The sequence below is a fragment of the Arachis hypogaea genome, chromosome 12, assembly GCF_003086295.3.
Source record: "Arachis hypogaea cultivar Tifrunner chromosome 12, arahy.Tifrunner.gnm2.J5K5, whole genome shotgun sequence".
Lineage (NCBI taxonomy): Eukaryota > Viridiplantae > Streptophyta > Magnoliopsida > Fabales > Fabaceae > Arachis > Arachis hypogaea.
The window spans coordinates 102,644,424-102,662,673 of record NC_092047.1 but is presented as its reverse complement, the minus strand read 5'-3'; the positions used below and the strand labels follow the sequence as shown (position 1 = coordinate 102,662,673).

The 18,250-nt window shown below is 39.0% G+C and overlaps 2 non-coding genes across 2 annotated transcripts; one reads left to right on the top strand and one right to left on the bottom strand.

Moving 5' to 3' along the window:
* Positions 1-3,210: 3,210 nt before the first annotated feature.
* On the top strand, positions 3,211-3,318 carry LOC112732109 (small nucleolar RNA R71). Its single transcript, XR_003167847.1, has one exon. It is a non-coding gene; the product is annotated as a small nucleolar RNA R71 (small nucleolar RNA).
* Positions 3,319-9,549: 6,231 nt separating this feature from the next.
* Positions 9,550-9,657, bottom strand: LOC112731050 (small nucleolar RNA R71). Its single transcript, XR_003166845.1, has one exon. It is a non-coding gene; the product is annotated as a small nucleolar RNA R71 (small nucleolar RNA).
* Between the last annotated feature and the right edge of the window lie 8,593 nt (positions 9,658-18,250).

The following is an 18,250-nucleotide window of genomic DNA, read 5'->3' as shown; positions in this document are numbered from 1 at the left end:
TCCAATCTTCTTAGTTGAACCGGCTTGCCTTTGGAGTCAATCTTCCATTGAGCTCCTTCTACACATATGTCCATAAGGACTTGGTCCAACCTTTAATCAAAGTTGACTCTCCTTGTGTAGGGGCGTGCGTTCTCTTCCATGTTTGGCAAGTTGAACGCCAATCTCACATTTTCCGAACTAAAATCTAAGTGTTTCCCCCGAACCATTGTAACATAGTTCTTTGGATCCGGGTTCTTACTTTGATCATGGTTTTTGGTGATCCATGCATTGGCATAGAACTCTTGAACCATTAGGATGCCGACTTGTTAGATGGGATTTGTTAGAACTTCCCAACCTCTTCTTTGAATTTCATGTCGGATCTCCGGATACTCATTTCTTTTGAGTTTGAAAGGGACCTCAGGGATCACCTTCTTCTTGGCCACAACATCATAGAAGTGGTCTTGATGAGCTTTGGAGATGAATCTTTCCATCTCCCATGACTCGGATGTGGAAGCTTTTGTCTTCCCTTTCCCCTTTCTAGAGGATTCTCCGGTCTTAGGTGCCATCAATGGTAATGGAAAAACAAAAAGCTTATGCTTTTACCACACCAAACTTAGAATTTTGCTCTCCCTCGAGCAAGAGAAGAAAGAATAGATGAAGAAGAAGAAAAATGGAGGAGAGGGAGAAGGGCTTGTGTTTCGGCCAAGAAGAGAAGAGAGGGTTGTGTTGTGTGAAAATGAGGAAGAATGGAAGGCTTTATATAGGGGAGGGAGGGGGTTAAGTTTCGGCCATGTAGGGTGGGTTTGGGTGGGAAATTAATTTTGAATTTTGAAGGTAGGTGGAGTTTATGAGGTAGGTTTATGGGAAAGAGTAGATGGATGTGAGTGGTGAAGAGGTGATGGGGAAGAGGGATTGAGGTGATTGGTGAAGGGTTTTGGGGAAGAGTGTTTATGGGATTGTGTGAAAGAGAGTGGTGAGGGATGAGAAGAAGTGAGTGGAGGTAGGTGGGGATCCTGTGGGGTCTACAGATCCTGAGGTGTTCAAGGATTTACAACCTTGCACCAAATTAGGCATGTAAAATGCCCTTGCACACAACTCTGGGCGTTCAGCGCCAGGTTGGTGCCCATTTTGGGCGTTCAACGCCCATTTGTTGCCCATTCCTGGCGTTGAACGCCAGAACCATGCTTGTTCTGGGAGTTCAGCGCCAGCTCCTCTCCAGGGTGCAATTCTGGCGTTCAGCGCCCAGATGATGCCCATTTTGGGCGTTCAGCGCCCAGATACTGCCCATTTTGGGCGTTCAGCGCCAGAACCATGCTCTGTTCTGGCGTTGAACGCCAGGCAGATGCTTCCTCCAGGGTGTGATTTTTCTTCTGCTGTTTTTGATTCCATTTTCAATTTTTATATTTATTTTGTGACTCCACATGATCATGAACTTATAAAGACATATAACTAAGAAAAATATTGTTAGATAAATAAAAATTGGGTTGCCTCCCAATAAGCGCTTCTTTAATGTCAATAGCTTGACAGTGGGCTCTCATGGAGCCTCACAGATGTTCAGAGCATTGTTGAGACTCTCCAACACCAAACTTAGAGTTTGGATATGGGAGTTCAACACCAAACTTAGAGTTTGGTTGTGGCCTCCCAACACCAAACTTAGAGTTTGACTGTGGGGGCTTTGTTTGACTCTGCTTTGAGAGAAGCCTTTTATGCTTCCTCTCCATGGATGCAGAGAGAGATCCTTGAGTTGTAAACACAAGGGTTGTCCTCATTCAATTGAAGGATTAATTCTCCTCTGTCCACATCAATCATAGCTCTTGCTGTGGCTAGGAAAGGTCTTCCTAGGATGATGGATTCATCCTCTTCCTTTCCAGTATCCAGGACTATGAAATCAGCAGGGATGTAAAGGCCTTCAACCTTTACTAGCACGTCCTCTACTTGTCCATAAGCCTGTTTTCTTGAATTGTCTGCCATCTCTAATGAGATTTTAGCAGCTTGCACCCCATAGATTCCCAGTTTCTCTATTACAGAGAGTGGCATGAGGTTTATTCCTGAACCAAGGTCACACAGAGCCTTAAAGATCATGGTGCCTATGGTACAAGGTATTATGAACTTTCCAGGATCCTGTCTCTTCTGAGGCAATGTCAGTTGATCCAGATCACTTAGTTCATTGGTGAACAAGGGAGGTTCATCTTCCCAAGTCTCAATACCAAATAATTTGGCATTTAGCTTCATGATTGCACCAAGGAACTTGGCAGCTTGCTCCTCAGTAACATCCTCATTCTCTTCAGAAGAGGAATACTCATCAGAGCTCATGAATGGCATAAGGAGGTTCAATGGAATCTCTATGGTCTCTAGATGAGTCTCAGATTCCTTAGGTTCCTCAGAGGGAAGCTCCTTATTGATCATTGGACATCCCAGGAGGTCTTCCTCCTTGGGATTCACGTCCTCTCCTTCCCTTATAGGTTCGGCCATGGTGCTTATGTCAATGGCCTTGCACTCTCCTTTTGGATTCTCTTCTGTGTTGCTTGGGAGAGTACTAGGAGGGATTTCAGTGATCCTTTTACTCAGCTGGCCCACTTGTGCTTCCAAATTTCTAATGGAAGACATTGTTTCATTCATGAAACTTGCAGTGGCCTTGGATAGATCAGAGACTAAGTTTGCTAAATTAAAAGTATTTTATTCAGAGTTCTCTGTCTGTTGCTGAGTGGATGATGGAAAAGGTTTATTATTGTTAAACCTGTTTCTTCCACCATTATTAAAGCCTTGTTGAGGCCTTTGATCCTTTCATGAGAGATTTGGATGATTTCTCCATGATGGGTTATAGGTGTTTCCATAAGGTTCACCTAAGTAATTCACCTCTGCTATTGCAGGGTTTTCAGGATCATAAGCTTCTTCTGCATAAGAAGCCTCTTGAGTACTGTTGGATGCAGCTTGCATTCCATTCAGACTCTGAGAAATCATATTGACTTGCTGAGTCAATATTTTATTCTAAGCCATTATGGCATTCAGAGTATCAATTTCAAGAACTCCCTTCTTCATAGGCGTCCCATTACTCACAGGATTCCTCTCAGAAGTGTACATGAACTGGTTATTAGCAACCATGTCAATGAGTTCTTGAGCTTCTGCAGGCGTTTTCTTTAGGTGAATGGATCCACCTGCAGAAGTATCCAATGACATCTTTGATAGCTCAGATAAACCATCATAGAATATATCCAGGATGGTCCATTCTGAAAGCATGTCAGTAGGACACTTTTTGGTCAGTCCTTTGTATCTCTCCCAAGCTTCATAGAGGGATTCACCTTCTTTCTGTCTGAAGGTCTGAACGTCCACTCTAAGTTTACTAAGCTTTTGAGGAGGAAAGAACTTGGCTAAGAAAGCCATGACCAGCTTATCCCAAGAGTTCAGGCTATCTCTGGGTTGAGAGTCCAACCACACTCTAGCTCTGTCTCTTACAGCAAAAGGGAAAAGCATGAGCCTGTAGACTTCAGGATCTACTCTATTAGTCTTAACAGTATCACAGATCTGCAAGAATTCAGTTAAGAACTGAAAAGGATCTTCAGATGGAAGTCCATGAAACTTGCAGTTCTGCTGCATCAGAGAAACTAATTGAGGTTTCAGCTCAAAGTTGTTTGCTCCAATGGCAGGAATGGAGATGCTTCTTCCATGTAAATTGGAGTTAGGTGCAGTAAAGTTACCAAGCATCCTCCTTGCATTATTGTTGTTGGGTTCGGCTGCCATCTCCTTTACTTCAAATAAGGTTGTCTTTGGATTGTTGTAATTTAGCTTCTCTTAGTTTCCTCTTCAGAGTCCTTTCAGGTTCTGGATCAGCTTCAACAAGAATGCCTTTTTCCTTGTTCCTGCTCATAAGAAAGAGAAGAGAACAAGAAAAGAAGAGGAATCCTCTATGTCACAGTAAAGAGGTTCCTTATTGTTAGTAGAAGAAGAGAAAAATTCGAACACAGATGGAAGCGGGGGTTCGAATTTGGTGAGTGATGTGAGGAAGAGATGTTAGTAGATGAATAAATAAATAGAATAAGATGAGAGAGAAGGAGAATTTTCGAAAATTATTTTTGAAAAAGAGTTAGTGATTTTCGAAAATAGTTTTTGAAAAATGTTAGTAATTTTCGAAAATTAAGATTTAAAAATTGAAATAATTAGTTAATTAAAAAGAAATTTTGAAAAAGAGGGAGATATTTTCGAAAATTAGAGAGAGAGAGAGAGTTAGTTAGGTAGTTTTGAAAAAGATAAGAAACAAACAAAAAGTTAGTTAGTTAGTTGAAACAAATTTTGAAAAGATAAGAAGTTAGGAAGTTAGAGAAGATATTTTGAAATCAATTTTTTTTTTGAAAAAAATAAGATAGGAAGATATTTTTGAAAAGATATGATTGAAATTAGTTTTGAAAAAGATTTTGAAAAAGATAAGATTTTTAAATTGAAAATTTGATTTGACTCATAAAAACAACTAGATTTTAAAAATTTTTGAAAAAGTCAAATCTAATTTTCGAAATTTTTGGAGAGAAAAACAAGAAAAATGATGCAATGCATGAAAGTTATGGATCAAAACAATGAATGCATGCAAGAATGCTATGAATGTCAAGATGAACACCAAGAACACTATGAAGATCATGATGAACATCAAGAACACATTTTTGAAAAATTTTTAATGCAAAGAAAACATGCAAGACACCAAACTTAGAATTCTTTAATGCTTAGACATAAAGAATTCAGGAATGGCGTGTCAGCAGCTAGCAGGTTGCTCAGAGGTTTTGCAATTTTTGAAAAGTCCTTTATGAACCTCCTATAGAATCCTGCATGCCCCAGAAAGCTTCTGATTGCCTTTACATTGGCAGGTGGCGGTAATTTCTCAATTACCTCTACCTTGGCTTGATCTACCTCTATTCCCTTGCTTGAAATTTTGTGCCCAAGGACAATTCCTTCAGTCACCATAAAGTGACATTTTTCCCAGTTCAAGACCAGGTTAGTTTCTTGGCACCTTTTCAGGACAAGTGCTAGATGATCAAGACAGGAGCTGAATGAGTTTCCAAATACTGAGAAGCCATCCATGAAGACTTCCAAAAATTTCTATACCATATCATAGAAAATAGAGAGCATGCACCTCTAAAAGGTTGCAGGTGCATTGCAGAGACCAAAAGGCATTCTTCTGTAAGCAAATACTCCAGATGGACATGTGAATGCTGTTTTCTCTTGGTCTTGAGGATCCACTACAATTTGGTTGTAGCCTGAATAGCCATCCAAAAAGCAGTAGTATTCATGACCTGCTAGTCTTTCTAGCATTTGGTCTATGAATGGTAAAGGAAAATGATCCTTTTTGGTGGCTGTATTGAGCCTTCTGTAATCAATACACATACGCCACCCTGTGACTGTTCTTGTGGGAACTAGTTCATTCTTTTCATTATGGACCACTGATGAGCGGATAATTTATACGCTTTTTGGCATTGTTTTTAGTATGTTTTTAGTAGGATCTAGTTACTTTTAGGGATGTTTTCATTAGTTTTTATGTTAAATTCACATTTCTGGACTTTACTATGAGTTTGTGTGTTTTCTATGATTTCAGGTATTTTCTGGCTGAAATTGAGGGACTTGAGCAAAAATCAGATTCAGAGGTTGAAGAAGGACTGCTGATGCTGTTGGATTCTGACCTCCCTGCACTCAAAATGGATTTTCTGGAGCTACAGAACTCAAAATGGCGCTCTTCCAATTGCGTTGGAAAGTAGACATCCAGAGCTTTCCAGAAATATATAATAGTCCATACTTTGGCCAAGAATAAATGACGTAAACTGGCATTCAACGTCAGTTCTCTGCCCAATTCTGGAGTTCAGCGCCAGAAATGGATTAAGAACCAGAGTTGAATGCCAGAAATGGATCAAAACCTAGCGTTCAACTCCAAAAATGGCCTCTGCACGTGGAAAGTTAAGGCTCAGCCCAAGAACACACCAAGTGGGCCCCAGAAGTGGATTTATGCATCAATTACTTACTTCTGTAAACCCTAGTGACTAGTTTATTATAAATAGAACTCTTTATCATTGTATTCACAGTCTTGGTTACTCCGGTTCCCCTCTGGGGCCGAGACCAATGAACTCCCTTATCACTTATGTATTTTCAACGGTAGAGTTTCTGCACTCCATAGATTAAGGTGTAGAGCTCTGCTGTTCCTCAAAGATTAATGCAAAGTACTACTGTTTTCTATTCTATTCATCTTATTTCGCTTCTAAGATATTCATTCGCTCTTCAACCTGAATGTGATGAACGTGACAATCATCATCATTCCTTATGAATGCGTGCCTGACAACCACTTCCGTTCTACCTTCGACTGAATGAGTATCTCTTAGATCTCTTAATCAGAATCTTCGTGGTATAAGCTAGATTGATGGCGGCATTCAAGAGAATCCGGAAAGTCTAAACCTTGTCTGTGGTATTCCGAGTAGGATTCAATGATTGAATGACTGTGACGAGCTTCAAACTCGCGATTGCTGGGCGTAGTGACAGAACGCAAAAGGATAGTAAATCCTATTCCAGCATGATCGAGAACCGACAGATGAATAGCTGTGCCGTGACAGGGTGTGTTGACCATTTTCACTGAGAGGATAGGATGTAAACCATTGACAAGGGTGATGCCTCTAGACGATTAGCCGTGCCGTGACAGGGGATTTGGATCATTTTCCCGAGAGAAGACCGAAAGTAGCCATTGACAATGGTGATGCATTACATAAAGCCAGCCATGGAAATGAGTAAGACTGATTGGATAAAGATAGCAGGAAAGCAGAGGTTCAGAGGAACGAAAGCATCTCTATTCACTTAGCTAAAATTCTCACCAGTGATTTACATAAGTATTTCTATCCCTATCTTATTAATTATTTTCGAAAACCATATCATTATTTTATATCCACCTGACTGAGATCTACAAGGTGACCATAGCTTGCTTCATACCAACAATCTCCGTGGGATTCGACCCTTACTCACGTAAGGTATTACTTGGACGACCCAGTGCACTTGCTGGTTAGTTGTGCAAAGTTGTGAACCATGGTATTGGCATCATGTTTTTGGCGCCATTACCAGGGAAAGAAAGAGCGATGAATTTTACATAATCACAATTTCTGCGCACCAAGTTTTTGGCGCCGTTGCCGGGGATTGTTCGAGTTTGAACAACTGACGGTTCATCTTGTTGCTCATATTAGGTAATTTTCTTTTTGTTTTCTTTTAAAAAAATTTTCAAAAATCTTTCAAAATTTTCTCCTTTGTTTTCGAAAAAAAAATTTTAAAATAAAAATGTTTTCAAAAATATATTTTTCTTCAGAATTTTTAAGAATGAATTCTAGTGTTTCATGAAGCATGTGAAGCCTGGCTGGATGTAAAAGCCATGTCTAAATTCATTTGGACTGAGGCTTCCAATTTGTTATCAAGAGCAAGCTAGTTGGTGCTAATCCACCTACTGCTAATCCATGATCTACCTGTTACATGCTAAAGCTTGGCTGGCTGGCTATTAAGCCATGCCTGACCCTTTGATTGGAGCTTTAGACTAAAGAGCATAAGATTCGGGGAATTCATATTAAAAATTTTGGAATCCTTATTTTTCTTTTTCAAAATGATTTTCGAAAATTTTAAAACAAAAATACAAAAAAAATCATAAAATCATAAAAATCAAAAATATTTTTGTGTTCTTGTTTGAGTCTTGAGTCATGTTATAAGTTTGGTGTCAATTGCATGTGCATCTTGCATTTTTCGAAAATAATCATGCATTCATAGTGTTCTTCATGATCTTCAAGTTGTTCTTGGTAAGTCTTCTTGTTTGATCTTTGCATTTGCATGTTTTGTGTCTTTTCTTGTTTTTCATATGCATTCTTGAATTCTTAGTGTCTAAGCATTAAAGAATTCTAAGTTTGGTGTCTTGCATGTTTTCTTTGCATTAAAAATTTTTCAAAAATTGTGTTCTTGATGTTCATCATGATCTTCATAGTGTTCTTGGTGTTCATCTTGACATTCATAGCATTCTTGCATGCATTCATTGTTTTGATCCATAACTTTCATGCATTGCATCATTTTTCTTGTTTTTCTCTCTCATCATAAAAATTCAAAAAATCAAAAAAATATCTTTCCCTCTTTTCTCTCATAATTTCGAAAATTAGATTTGACTTTTTCAAAATTTTTTAAAATCTAGTTGTTTTTATGAGTCAAATCAAATTTTCAATTTAAAAATCTTATCTTTTTCAAAATCTTTTTCAAAAATCAAATCTTTTTCATTTTTCTTAGTTAGTTTCGAAAATTCTAAAAATATTTTTCAAAAATCTTTTTCTTATTTTTATACCAAATTTTCGAAAATAACAATAGCAATTAATGTTTTGATTCAAAAATTTCAAGTTTGTTACTTGCTTGTTAAGAAAGATTCAAACTTTAAGTTCTAGAATCATATCTTGTGATTTCTTGTGAATCAAGTCATTAATTGTGATTTTAAAAATTCAAATCTTTTTCAAAAACTAATTTCTATCATATCTTTTCAAAAATATCTTCTTATCTTATCTTTTTTCAAAAATTTGATTTCAAAATATCTTCTCTAACTTCCCAACTCCTTATCTTTTCAAAATTGATTTTTGTTTCAACTAACTAACTAACTTTTTGTTTGTTTCTTACCTTTTTCAAAACCACCTAACTAACTCTCTCTCTATTTTCGAAAATATCTTCCCCCTTTTTCAAAAATTTCTTTTTAATTAACTAATTATTTTATTTTTATTTTGAATTTTCGAAAAAAAACTACTAACATTTTTCAAAAACTATTTTCGAAAATTACTAACTCTTTTTCAAAAATTATTTTCGAAAATCCTCTCCCTCTCTCATCTTATTCTATTTATTTATTCATCTACTAACATCTCTTCCTCACATCACTCACCAAATTCGAACCCCCCTCTTCTATCTGTGTTCAAATTTTTTCTTCTTCTTCTTCTCTTCTTCTACTAACAATAAGGAACCTCTTTACTGTGACATAGAGGATTCCTCTTCTTTTCTTTTTCTCTTCTCTTTCTTATGAGCAGGGACAGAGAAAAAGGCATTCTTGTTGAAGCTGATCCAGAACCTGAAAGGACTCTGAAGAGGAAACTAAGAGAAGCTAAATTACAACAATCCAGAGACAACTTGATTGAAAATTTCGAACAAGTAAAGGAGATGGCAGCCGAACCCAACAACAATGCAAGGAGAATGCTTGGTGACTTTACTGCACCAAATTCCAATTTACATGGAAGAAGCATCTCCATTCCTGCCATTGGAGCAAATAACTTTGAGCTGAAACCTCAATTAGTTTTTCTGATGCAGCAGAACTGCAAGTTTCATGGACTTCCATATGAAGATCCTTTTCAGTTCTTAACTGAATTCTTGCAGATATGTGATACTGTTAAGACTAATGGAGTAGATCCTGAAGTCTACAGGCTCATGCTTTTCCCATTTGCTGTAAGAGACAGAGCTAGAATATGGTTGGACTCTCAACCTAAAGATAGCCTGAACTCTTGGGATAAGCTGGTCACGGCTTTCTTAGCCAAGTTCTTTCCTCCTCAAAAGCTGAGCAAGCTTAGAGTGGATGTTCAAACCTTCAAACAAAAAGATGGTGAATCCCTCTATGAAGCTTGGGAAAGATACAAGCAGCTGACCAAAAAGTGTCCTTCTGACATGCTTTCAGAATGGACCATCCTGGATATATTCTATGATGGTTTATCTGAGCTATCAAAGATATCATTGGATACCTCTGCAGGTGGATCTATTCACCTAAAGAAAACGCCTGCATAAGCTCAAGAACTCATTGACATGGTTGCTAATAACCAGTTCATGTACACTTCTGAGAGGAATCCTGTGAGTAATGGGACGCTTATGAAGAAGGGAGTTCTTGAAGTTGATACTCTGAATGCCATATTGGCTCAGAACAAAATATTGACTCAGCAAGTCAATATGATTTCTCAGAGTCTGAATGGAATGCAAGCCGCATCCAACAGTACTCAAGAAGCTTCTTATGCAGAAGAAGCTTATGATCCTGAGAACCCTGCAATAGCAGAGGTGAATTACTTAGGTGAACCTTATGGAAACACCTATAATCCATCATGGAGAAATCATCCAAATCTCTCATGGAAGGATCAAAGGCCTCAACAAGGCTTTAATAATGGTGGAAGAAACAGGTTTAACAATAATAAACCTTTTTCCATCATCCACTCAGCAACAGACAGAGAACTCTGAACAAAATACTTCTAATTTAGCAAACTTAATCTCTGATCTATCTAAGGCCACTGTAAGTTTCATGAATGAAACAAGGTCTTCCATTAGAAATCTGGAAGCACAAGTGGGCCAGCGGAGTAAAAGGATCACTGAAATCCCTCCTAGAACTCTCCCAAGCAATACAGAAGAAAATCCAAAAGGAGAGTGCAAGGCCATTGACATAGCCAAAATGGCCGAACCCAATAAGGGAGAGGAGGACGTGAATCCCAAGGAGGAAGACCTCCTGGGACGTCCAGTGATCAATAAGGAGCTTCCCTCTGAGGAACCAAAGGACTCTGAGGCTCATCTAGAGACCATAGAGATCCCATTAAACCTCCTTATACCATTCATGAGCTCTGATGAGTATTCCTGTTCTGAAGAGAATGAGGATGTTACTGAAGAGCAAACAACCAAGTTTCTTGGTGCAATCATGAAGCTGAATGCCAAATTATTTGGTATTGAAACTTGGGAAGATGAACCTCCCTTGTTCATCAATGAACTAAGTGATCTGGATCAACTGACATTGCCTCAGAAGAGACAGGATCCTGGAAAGTTCATAATACCTTGTACCATAGGCACCATGATCTTTAAGGCTCTGTGTGACCTTGGTTCAGGGATAAACCTCATGCCCCTCTCTGTAATAGAGAAACTGGGAATCTATGGGGTGCAAGCTGCTAAAATCTCATTAGAGATGGCAGACAATTCAAGAAAACAGGCTTATGGACAAGTAGAGGACGTGTTAGTAAAGGTTGAAGGCCTTTACATCCCTGCTGATTTCATAGTCCTGGATACTGGAAAGGAAGAGGATGAATCCATCATCCTAGGAAGACCTTTCCTAGCCACAGCAAGAGCTGTGATTGATGTGGACAAAGGAGAATTAATCCTTCAATTGAATGAGGACAACCTTGTGTTTACAACTCAAGGATCTCTCTCTGCATCCATGGAGAGAAAGCATAAAAAGCTTCTCTCAAAGCAGAGTCAAACAAAGCCCCCACAGTCAAACTCTAAGTTTGGTGTTGGGAGGCCACAACCAAACTCTAAGTTTGGTGTCAAACCCCCATATCCAAACTCTAAGTTTGGTGTTGGGAGGTCTCAACAAAGCTCTGCACATTTGTGAGGCTCCATGAGAGCCCACTGTCAAGCTATTGACATTAAAGAAGCGCTTGTTGGGAGGCAACCCAATGTTTATTTATCTAATTTTGTTTTTGTTTTTCATGTTTTCTTAGGTTCATGATCATGTGGAGTCACAAAATAAAAATAAAAATTGAAAACGGAATCAAAAACAGCAGAAGAAAAATCACACCCCTGGAGGAAGCATCTGTCTGGCGTTCAACGCCAGAACAGAGCATGGTTCTGGCGCTGAACTCCCAGAACAAGCATGGTTCTGGCGTTCAACGCCAAAAATGGCAACAAATGGGCGTTGAACGCCCAAAATTGGCACCAACCTGGCGCTGAACGCCCAGAGTTGTGTGCAAGGGCATTTTACATGCCTAATTTGGTGCAAGGTTGTAAATCCTTGAACACCTCAGGATCTGTGGACCCCACAGGATCCCCACCTACCTCACCCTCTCTCTCCATTCATGATCATCCCTTCTGTTTTCCATTCACCACTCACATCCATACATCCCACTTACCTACAAAATTCAATATCTCTTTCCCACCCAATCCCACCCATATGGCCGAATACACACATCCCCCCATCTCCTCCATATCTTCTTCTTCTTCCTCTATTCTTTCTTCTTTTGCTCGAGGGCGAGCAACATTCTAAGTTTGGTGTGGTAAAAGCATAGCTTTTTGTTTTTCCATAACCATCAATGGTACCTAAGGCCAGAGAAACCTCAAGAAAGAGGAAAGGGAAGGCAATTGCTTCCACTTCTGAGCCATGGGAGATGGAAAGATTCATCTCACTAGCCCATCACTAAGAAAAAGATGGAGCAAGCAAGAGAGCCCATTCATGGAGCTCAAGAGGCGTATGAAGCTCATCACCATGAGATCCCGGAGATGCCTCAAATGCACTTTCCTCCACAAAACTATTGGGAGCAAATCAACACCTCCCTAGGAGAATTGAGTTCCAATATGGGACAATTAAGGGTGGAACATCAAGAGCACTCCATCATGCTCCATGAAATAAGAGAAGATCAAAAAGCAATGAGGGAGGAGCAACAAAGACAAGGAAGAGACATAGAAGAGCTCAAGGACATCATTGGTTCCTCAAGAAGGAAACGCCACCATCACTAAGGTGGATTCATTCCTTGTTCTTATTTCTTCTGTTTTTCGTTTTCTATGTTATGTGCTTATCTGTGTTTGTGTCTTCATTACATGATCATTAGTAGTTAGTAACTTTGTCTTAAAGTTATGAATGTCCTATGAATCCATCACCTCTCTTAAATGAAAAATGTTTTAATTCAAAAGAACAAGAAGTACATGAGTTTCAAATTTATCCTTGAACTTAGTTTAATTATATTGATGTGGTGACAATGCTTCTTGTTTTCTGAATGTATGCTTGAACAGTGCATATGTCTTTTGAAGTTGTTATTTAAGAATGTTAAATATGTTGGCTCTTGAAAGAATGATGACTAGGAGACATGTTATTTGATAATCTGAAAAATCATAAAAATGATTCTTGAAGCAAGAAAAAGCAGCAAAGAACAAAGCTTGCAGAAAAAAAAATAATATAGGCGAAAAAAATAGAAAAAGAAAAAGCAAGCAGAAAAAGCCAAAAGCTCTTAAAACCAAGAGGCAAGAGCAAAAAGCCAATAACCCTTAAAACCAAAAGACAAGGGAAAATAAAAAGGATCCCAAGGCTTTGAGCATCAGTGGATAGGAGGGCCTAAAGGAATAAAATTCTGGTCTAAGCGACTAAACCAAGCTGTCCCTAACCATGTGCTTGTGGCGTGTAGGTGTCAAGTGAAAACTTGAGACTGAGCGGTTAAAGTCAAGGTCCAAAGCAAAAAAAGAGTGTGCTTAAGAACCCTGGACACCTCTAATTGGGGACTTTAGCAAAGCTGAGTCACAATCTGAAAAGGTTCACCCAATTATGTGTCTGTGGCATTTATGTATCCGGTGGTAATACTGGAAAACAAAGTGCTTAGGGCCACGGCCAAGACTCATAAAGAAGCTGTGTTCAAGAATCATCATACTGAACTAGGAGAATCAATAACACTATCTGAACTCTGAATTCCTATAGATGCCAATCATTCTGGACCTCAATGGATAAAGTGAGATGCCAAAACTATTCAAGAGGCAAAAAGCTACAAGTCCCGCTCATCTGATTGAAGCTATGTTTCATTGATAGTTTGGAATTTATAGTATATTCTCTTCTTTTTATCCTATTTGATTTTCAGTTGCTTGGGGACAAGCAACAATTTAAGTTTGGTGTTGTGATGAGCGGATAATTTATACACTTTTTGGCATTGTTTTTAGTATGTTTTTAGTAGGATCTAGTTACTTTTAGGGATGTTTTCATTAGTTTTTATGTTAAATTCACATTTCTGGACTTTACTATGAGTTTGTGTGTTTTTCTGTGATTTCAGGTATTTTCTGGCTGAAATTGAGGGACTTGAGCGAAAATCAGATTCAGAGGTTGAAGAAGGACTGCTGATGCTGTTGGATTCTGACCTCCCTGCACTCAAAATGGATTTTCTGGAGCTACAGAACTCAACATGGCGCGCTTCCAATTGCGTTGGAAAGTATACATCCAGGGCTTTCCAGCAATATATAATAGTCCATACTTTGGCCAAGAATAGACGACGTAAACTGGCGTTCAACGCCAGCTCTCTGCCTAATTCTGGAGTTCAGCGCCAGAAATGGATCAAGAACCAGAGTTGAACGCCAGAAATGGATCAAAACCTGGCGTTCAACTCCACAAATGGCCTCTGCACGTGGAAAGTTAAGGCTTAGCCCAAGCACACACCAAGTGGGCCCCGGAAGTGGATTTATGCATCAATTACTTACTTCTATAAACCCTAGTGACTAGTTTATTATAAATAGAACTCTTTATCATTGTATTCACAGTCTTGGTTACTCCGGTTCCCCTCTGGGGCCGAGACCAATGAAGTCCATTATCACTTATGTATTTTCAACGGTAGAGTTTCTGCACTCCATAGATTAAGGTGTAGAGCTCTGCTGTTCCTCAAAGATTAATGCAAAGTACTACTGTTTTCTATTCAATTCATCTTATTTCGCTTCTAAGATATTCATTCGCTCTTCAACTTGAATGTGATGAACGTGACAATCATCATCATTCCTTATGAACGCGTGCCTGACAACCACTTCCGTTCTACCTTCGACTGAATGAGTATCTCTTAGATCTCTTAATCAGAATCTTCGTGGTATAAGCTAGATTGATGGCGGCATTCAAGAGAATTCGGAAAGTCTAAACCTTGTCTGTGGTATTCCGAGTAGGATTCAATGATTAAATGACTGTGACGAGCTTCAAACTCGCGATTGCTGGGCGTAGTGACAGAACGCAAAAGGATAGTAAATCCTATTCCAACATGATCGAGAACCGACAGATGAATAGCCGTGCTGTGATAGGGTGCGTTGACCATTTTCACTGAGAGGATAGGATGTAAACCATTGACAAGGGTGATGCCTCCAGACGATTAGCCGTGCCGTGACAGGGCATTTGGATCATTTTCCCGAGAGAAGACCGAAAGTAGCCATTGACAATGGTGATGCATTACATAAAGCCAGCCATGGAAAGGAGTAAGACTGATTGGATAAAGATAGCAGGAACGCAGAGGTTCAGAGGAACGAAAGCATCTCTATTCACTTATCTGAAATTCTCACCAGTGATTTACATAAGTATTTCTATCCCTATCTTATTAATTATTTTCGAAAACCATATCACTATTTTATATCCACCTAACTGAGATCTACAAGGTGACCATAGCTTGCTTCATACCAACAATCTCCGTGGGATTCGACCCTTACTCACGTAAGGTATTACTTGGACGACCCAGTGCACTTGCTGGTTAGTTGTGCGAAGTTGTGAACCATGGTATTGGCATCATGTTTTTGGCGCCATTACCAGGGAAAGAAAGAGCGATGAATTTTACATAATCACAATTTCTGCGCACCAACCACTGTCATGCCTCCCTTCTTGGGGACAACTTGGACAGGGCTCACCCAGGGCTATCAGAAATAGGATAAATAATCCCAGCCTCTAGTAACTTAGTGACCTCTTTTTTCACCACTTCCTTCATGGCTGGATTTAGCCGCCTTTGTGGTTGAACCACTGGTTTAGCATCATCCTCTAATAGGATCTTGTGCATACATCTTGCTGGGCTAATGCCCTTAAGGTCACTTATGGACCACCCAAGAGCTGTTTTGTGTGTCCTTAGCACTTGAATTAGTGCTTTCTCTTTCTGTGGATTTAAAGCAGAGCTTATGATCACTGGAAAAGTGTCACCCTCTCCCAAAAATGCATATTTCAAGGATGGTGGTAGTGGTTTGAGCTCAGGTTTAGGAGGTTTCTCCTCTTCCTGAGAGATTTTCAGAGGTACTTTTATTTCCTCTGATTCCTTTAGATCAGGCTGAACATCTTTAAAGATGTCTTCTAGCTCTGATTCAAGACTCTCAGTCATATTGATCTCTTCCACTAAAGAGTCAATAATATCAGTGCTCATGCAGTCATTTGATGTGTCTGGATGCTGCATAGCTTTGACAGCATTTAACTTGAACTCATCCTCATTGACTCTCAGGGTCACTTCCCCTTTTTGTACATCAATAAGAGTTCGTCCAGTTGCTAGGAAAGGTCTTCCTAGAATGAGAGTTGCACTCTTGTGCTCCTCCATTTCCAGCACTACAAAGTCAGTGGGAAAGGCAAATGGCCCAACCTTGACAATCATGTCTTCAATGATGCCTGATGGATATTTAATGGAGCCATCAGCAAGTTGAAGACATATCCGGGTTGGTTTGACTTCTTCAGTCAACCCAAGCTTTCTGATAGTGGATGCAGGTATTAGATTGATACTTGCTCCAAGGTCACATAGGGCTGTCTTGGTACAGGCACCCTCTAATGTGCATGGTATCATAAAGCTTCCTGGATCTTGAAGCTTCTCTGGTAAGCTTTTTAGAATGACTGCATTGCATTCTTCAGTGAGAAATACTTTTTTAGTTTCTCTCCAATCCTTCTTATGACTTAAGATCTCTTTCATGAACTTAGCATAAGAGGGTATTTGCTCAAGTGCCTCTGCAAACGGGATCTTTATTTCAAGAGTCCTGAGATAGTCTGCAAAGCGGGCAAATTGTTTATCCTGTTCCGCTTGGCGGAGCTTCTGAGGATAAGGCATTTTGGCTTTATATTTTTCAACCTTAGTTACTACAGGTTTATTCCCTACAGAAGTGGTTGGAGAAGCCTTCTTAGAGGGGTTACTATCAGCACTTGCAGGTGTCTGATCCCTCATTGGCGTTTGAACGCCAGGATTGGGTGCTGGATGGGCATTTAACGCCAGCTTCCCACCCTTTTCTGGTGTTTGAACGCTAGAGTTATTCCTCTCTGGGCTCTTGATGTCCTCAGAGGGATTTTGGGCAGTGGTTTGGTCATCCTCTGTCATTTGTTCCTTTCTTGACTTTTTGCTACTTTGGGCTAAGTTATTCAATGTCTTCCCGCTCCTTAGTTGGACAGCTTGGCATTCTTCTGTTATCTGTTTAGATAGCTGCTGTCGTGTCTGATTCAATTGTGCTTCTATATTCCTGTTAGCATTTTTAGTGTCTTGGAGCATCTCTTTGAATTCTGCTAATTATTTTGTCATAAGGAGTAATTGCTGATTAAGTTCCACAATCTGTTCTTTAGGATTGGGGTCAGTAGTTACTGCCATAGCCTCTTCTTTTATGGAGGACTCACTGTTTGAGAACAGATGTTGATTTCTAGCAACTGTATCTATGAGTTCTTGAGCCTCTTCAATTGTTTTTCTCATGTGTATAGATCCACCAGCTGAGTGGTCTAGGGACATCTGAGCTTTTTCTGTAAGCCCATAGTAAAAGATGTCTAACTGTACCCACTCTGAAAATATTTCAGAAGGGCATTTTCTCAGCATCCCTCTGTACCTCTCCCAGGCATTATAAAGGGATTCATGATCCTCTTGTTTAAAGCCTTGGATGTCCAGCCTTAGCTGTGTCATCCTACTTGGAGGGTAAAATTGATTCAGGAATTTGTTTGTTAATTGCCTCCATGTTTTTATGCTTGATGTGGGTTGGTTATTTAACCACCTCTTAGCTTGATCTTTTACAACAAATGGAAACAATAATAATCTGTAGACATCCTGATCCACTTCTTTATCACGTACAGTGTCAGCAATTTGTAAGAACTGTGCCAGAAACTCAGTAGGTTCTTCCTGTGGAAGACTGGAATACTGGCAATTTTGCTGCACTATGATAATGAGCTGAGGGTTTAGCTCAAATCTGCTTGCTTTGATGGGAGGTATACAGATGCTACTCCCATATGCAGCTGTAATGGGGTTAGCATATGACCCCAGAGTCTTTCTGGACTGTTCACTTCCACTTATGTCCATGATGGAGAAAAGGGAATTGATATGAATTATATTATTTTTTTTTTAAAAAAAAGTGACCGAAAATAATAAAATAAAATAAAAAGAAAATAAAATAGAAATTCGAAAACTAAAAGAAAATAAAATCAAAGCAAATTGAAAACTAAATTAATTAATTAATTAAAAAGATTTTGAAAAGATCAATTTTTGAAATTAGAATATTGCCTTGACAAAAAAAAGATATGATTTTGAAAATCTTTGACTACTTTAATGCAAAATTTCGAAATTTATGAGTAAAATAAGGAAAGGATATTTTTTTATTTTTGAATTTTAATGCAGAAAGAGAAAAACAACAAAATGACACTAAACTTAGAAATTTTAGATCAAAACACAGAGAACAAACAAGAAAACTTTGAATGTCAAGATGAATACCAAGAACACTTTGTAGATCAAGATGAACACCAAGAACAAATTTTTGAAAATTTTAAAGAAAAACAACAAGAAGACACCAAACTTAAAATTTTAAAAAT